This window comes from Nanorana parkeri, unplaced genomic scaffold, assembly GCF_000935625.1.
Source record: "Nanorana parkeri isolate BGI_ZX_2015 unplaced genomic scaffold, ASM93562v1 scaffold1834, whole genome shotgun sequence".
Lineage (NCBI taxonomy): Eukaryota > Metazoa > Chordata > Amphibia > Anura > Dicroglossidae > Nanorana > Nanorana parkeri.
Genome location: NW_017308102.1, coordinates 26,298 through 32,117, shown reverse-complemented (window position 1 = coordinate 32,117; position 5,820 = coordinate 26,298).

Genomic DNA, 5,820 nt, shown 5'->3' with positions numbered 1-5,820 from the left:
ATTGGAGATTTCAGTGTGTTTGTATATACAGTATATATATATGTATATGTATGTATATATATAGTTTTACTCCCACACACACACGCTCTTCTCCTATGCTTCTCAGCTCCATCAAGTGGCCATAATATGGTATATTCCAAATATTACATTCTGCCCACTGCCCAACCTGCTTTCTTGGCCCTCTAGATTGGGTTCATGTAGTTATATGTCTGGGTTTGTTTCTTTCACACTACCTTACTTTTTTCTGTGTTGTCCATCCATTTCTCTTTTTCATGTTCTTTTTTTCCACTGCTCTTTTCTAATGGATCTTGCTAATATTATGTAAATTTTGAGGAGTCTGTAGGGAGCACAAACGTGGAAGAATTGATTTATAAATGGACTGTAATGACAGTGATCTCTAGCGGTCTCATGTAATGTGTCTCCTGAAGCATGTCTCCAACAAGCCCTTTACCATTTCCTGCAGTGTCTGTAGTCTAGCAGCCTTCTGTAGTAATACACTCAGTGAATATTATATGCCTTTAGTGATGTCAGGGACTGCACTTAAGGCCCCCTATATCAAGTAAGTTGACCACCATTGGCATACCCTGTAGGGACAGGCACAGTCAGGAGCACCATTAAGAAGATAAAACTACTAAATCCCAAGAAAAACATCAGACGCTAGAGACCGTTTCAACCAGTATTGCCTACCCTGCTGAAATACCAGTTTTGGGTTGACTTACCCTTTAAGAACTCATTCAGACCTGTTCCGGTACATTGCAATAAAGCAACTCATTTAATGAATGGTCTGCCAACGGAACCAAAAATCAGACATGCACAATTTTTTACAACAGTGCAGGGTAGTGCATTACTGTGCATTGTGGTGCATATCATGTGACCCTCATTCAAACTGTGTTGTTTTAATCAGCTTTCAGCCAAACTAACTTTGTTCTAAGGCTGTCATCTGTCCCTCTTTGCCAGGGATGGTCCCCATTCTCAGGGTTCTGTCCCCAGCAATGTCCTCAAGCCAAAGAGGTGTTTCAGGGCACTTCCCTTGGCTCTGTGGTACACGTCTGACAGGTGGCAAGTGGGCTGGCAGGCAGTGACAGAAGCTGGCAGATGCATAATTCACTTATAGAAGAAAAGAAGTGCTAGCATCAGGGCCCGGAGCACTCACCAGCAGGATAGCAGATGCAACATATTGCCAAGGTCCAGTGAGTACAGTTCAGGGAGGGTGGAGAGATTTGGGCTGGAGGTGCTTTTGTCATGGGGTTGAGGGGATTGTATGGGGAGTAGGCGATCGTTTTTGCTTGGGAGGTACTCTCTGTATTCCTTACCATTGATCTATGTGTTACGCACTCCTGGTCCATGTACTTTGTGCATTATACATGCCTGACCCCTGCACTATTTGAATTTTACATTCCTGACCCCTGCACTCTTTGCATGTTACATTCCTGACCCCTGCACTCTTTGCATTTTACATTCCTGACCCCTGCACTCTTTGCATTTTTGATTCCTGACCCCTGCATTCTTTGCATTTTTGATTCCTGACACTCTGTGTTATGCATTTCTGAACCCCTGCAGCCTGTATGTTAGCTCTCCTGACCCCTGAACTCAACCAGAGCAGAGAAGGCTCACATTTTTAAATCATCCATTTAAACCTTTAACCACCTTCTACTGGTAAAGCAGTTTGTCCATGTGCCTTTTTTTCCCCCAAAATATTGTGACCAATTGCTTGAGAGCACGTTAGAGCACGTTAGAGGGTAAGTTCACTTTCCCAAGTACTTACAGGTGTGCTATCCATAGCCGTACTGCTGTGTAGCGCAGCCCTGCGCTATGGATTTTGAATTTTGCACGCAGCTTGCAAGCACTCATTCAAAATCCACAGCATAGGGGTGGGTTACACGGCAGTACGCGGTACGAATAGGAGACCTGTACCTGCGGATGGAAAGGAGCGTTTGTTGAAAGGCAGGGGAGAGGGGGCCAGATTGGAGGGGGTAATTCCATTTACCCAAATTCATTTAGGAAAGTGAACTTACCCTTTAAAAATGGGAGCATGATTTTGTGAGTGTGGCTACAAGTAGGGTATGATTTTGTGAGTGTGTTTAAAAATGGCCATGGTCAATAGGGTGTCCCCAGATGTCATTTTTAAAATCTGGTAACCTTACCATGGGATGATGTTAAATGCTAACTTCCTTTATGGACAATTGTCATGTGAAATGCTCAATGTTCTCTATAGTGTCCAATCACACAAGTAAAAGGCAATATGGCAATCCTACAATATATAAAGAAAGTGAGTTAAAAAAAAAATGGGGTCATGACTAATGAGCGGTGTCACGTCGCCAACAAACCTCGTGTCCTCCTACACAGCCAGAATGCAGTCAAACATTGTATGGTCTATGTATGTATGTGTTTTTTTAATTACTAAAGTTACAGGAGCTGCAAGCTGTTTTGCTATTGTTCTTCACCTTCTTTTAATAAACCTTTCAAAGTCGTTTTTTAGTTGTGTTTCTATTATCTTTGTTCCCTCGAGAAAACAAAAAATCATTAAGAAAGTGTTTTTTGTTCATTTGGGTTCTGTATTAAATTGTGTTATTCTCCTGAAAGCTTTGGAAAGGGCATTTGGAACACCATGTCCTGTTACTGCGAGACACGTCACAAAAGATTTTATAAACTAGTCTGAGAATTTAGCTGTTCCTGTAACAGAACAATAAAAAGGACAATAGCAGCATATTGTGAGTTGGGTATAAATCAGGATTATGAACTGATAACCTGACAGTATAAGCATACAGGTTATGGTGAGAAGGGACTAAAGGAATAAAAAATGCCGTCCAACCAAATCAGTACTTTGCACACTAAAGCCTTGATATAACAGAAGGTATTCACATCATTCCATCACATATCCTAAAAATAAGAGTAGTCCTCGTTTCAGAACAGTGGGCACAGAATCATGCAAATGTATTACTTTATGCCCCATCTGTCAGATACATCCAGAACCACTTGTATAGTACAAAAACAAACTAATATTGTACTGTAGGTCCATTTATTGCGTACAGCAGTTTCAGACGATTTGGCCATCATCAGTACAGTATATGGAGACCATGGCTTCTCTTGAGTAGGGCCTTGGAACCCATCAAGACAGGATAACCATAAGTCATGGTGGCTAGAAGGGATCAAAGGAATTAAAAAGCCCTCCAACCAAATCAGTCCATAGCACAGTAAAGCCTTCTTAGAACAGAAGGTAATCAATCAGATGTCTCATTCGATCACATATCCCGAAAATAAGATGATTATTTCTCATTTCAGGATAGTGGGTGAAGCCATGCAAATCTATTCTTTATGCCCCATCAGCCAGATACACAACCAGAACCACTGGTTTACATTGCAAATTAGGGATCCACCGATACCCGTATCGGTAGATGGAGATTTCCTCTGACCGGCAGTGCTTCAAGGGAACATGGAGCTGGCTTGCTGGGCGGTGGGTAATGACTCACCGCCAGTTACCTGTTCGGCCAGGAAGCTAGCTCCATGCTTGGAGCATGGAGTCTGCTTCCCGGCCAATCAGTATCAAGCCCGCCAAACAGCATGGAGCAGGCTGCATCAGGCAGGACAATCAGGAAGCCGGGCGGCCACCCACCAAGACGAAGGACAGTGTCAGCACCAATTCAGAGATGATTTGAGGATCTACAGCCGAGTGATACACAAATAAGATACATTTTTGTTAATAGTTAAAGTGACATTAAAGCCATGGTAATGTAGTTTTTTTGAGGTTTCGCGCGCATGCGCAATTTTAAGGCTTGACATGTTTGGTGTCTCTTTACCCGACGTGACCCCGTCTTTTATATTTTACCAAAAAATTTGGTAATAATAAATGTTTTAGAATTTAATATAGGGGGAACTGGTTTTTTTTTTTTTTTAAATCTGTAGTTTTTCCTTAATATATTAAAAAAAAAAACCCCCAGTGGTGATTAAATACCACCAAAATAAAGCTCTATGTGTCCCCAAAAAGGGGTATAAAATTCATTTCAGTACAGCGCTGCATGACGGAATAAATGTCAATCAAAGTACCGCAGCGCTGAATACTGAAAAATGGCCTGGATGGGAAGGGGGTTTAACACCCCGGATGTCAACTGGTTAAAGTTGGCATATTGTTGCCATGAGTTTTTTTTATAAATCACATTGTATGTTGCTGTTCTTGCAAGTATTCAGTTTAGTGAAGTATATCACAGTGACTTTCAGTAAATAATGCAAGTAAATCTAGAGTTGATTGTGAAATTCAGCCATTTTTATATGGCATTGTTATCCTCTTGTCCTAAACACAATGCAATTGTTAGTTGTGTTTACAGAACTCTCAGTAAGAAATTCTAATTGAATTAATCCAACATTTTCCTGGACATAGAAAGTCTCCATTGTCATTGTGTCATGAGTAACATGACGGACTTTTAAAGGAACAAAAAAAAATCATGTGAATACCTCTTGGTATCGAGAGGTATTTTGATTCAGTACTCGGATTTGCACAAATTCAAACTTTGGTCAATTTCGGATGTGTTAGATATTTAATGTTAGAATTAATTTTTGTTGTAGTGGCATTATAAAAAAAAAAGTTACATTTTTATTTTTAACTTTTGACTATCCACACAAACAATAAAAAAACAGTGTGCGGTTCTCCCTTCCTCCATTAATACCAGAACCTTTAGGTCTGGTAGAAATTGTGGGGGACCCCAATGCCAAAAAAAGCGTGGGGTCTCACTAAAATCCCTTACCAGACCCTTGTTCCGAGCATCAGCCTGGCCTCCACCTTAAACCAGGTCACATGCTCTCAACATGGGGAGGATGCTTTGCTGGGGGGGGCCTAGTAAACCACTAGTTAAGTAAAAACACTTATTGGCTGTGAAACGGTTGACAACCAGATACAAGTTAGCTGTGTCCAGATATACAATATATGTATGTACAAGACAGTAAGAGGAGCTCCAGGAATCATCTGACCCACATCTAATAGCAATGAGCCCCTAAGTCTCAGAAGGCATATCACGTACCTGGCTGGGGACTGGTTGAATGAGGAGGCTTCCCTTGCACCTCTTGTCCCTCAGACTCTGGTGGTGGAAACAGAGCCTGAGAAAACAGCAAAGCAAGTAGCATGGGTGTCAGTGGATGGGGCAGCACTGTGCCAGGTAGAAGTCCTGGATCAGGATCGGGTTGAGCAGAGCCGAGGTCACACCAGGCGGACAACAGGGTACCAGAGCAGCAGGCAGAATCGAGGTCAGACAAGCCAGGGGTCACACCAGTCGGGCAGCGAAGTAAAAGGGATGAGGCAGAGGCAAAGCCCAGTAACAATTCCAAGGTCAGAAGGCAGGTGGCAATCAGGAGAAGTCAGGAACAATCCGGGTTAAACACAGGAGCAATAATCAGGCAGAACAACAAGATCACAGGGCCAAGCTGAAAGACCATCCAGCAACTAAGTACAGGCCATGCTTGCTTTGAATAGGCTGATGCATTAGAGATTACTGCATAAATTCCTGTGCATCAGTGGTTAGCGCGTCTTTACGCTTACGTCCCATTGCATGCGCACCTGCGCAGGTTTTCCTGTTGGACAGAAAACGGGACTAAACGAATGCGCAGTAGACCTAGTCACCTTACAGGGCCCTTGTGCACGGTCTGCAAAAATGATATGCCCACCCCTGCATAGCAATCATCTAGAGATTCCCAAATCATATAAGTCAATGTATCCAAATATTTTGCCAAAAGCCTTTGCAAATTGAAGAAATGATTGTGTAACCAGACAGCTCTTGAATCCATGTGCTTCTAGGTCTCAGAGGTTGCATGTATTTCCATGACTTTAGTTGT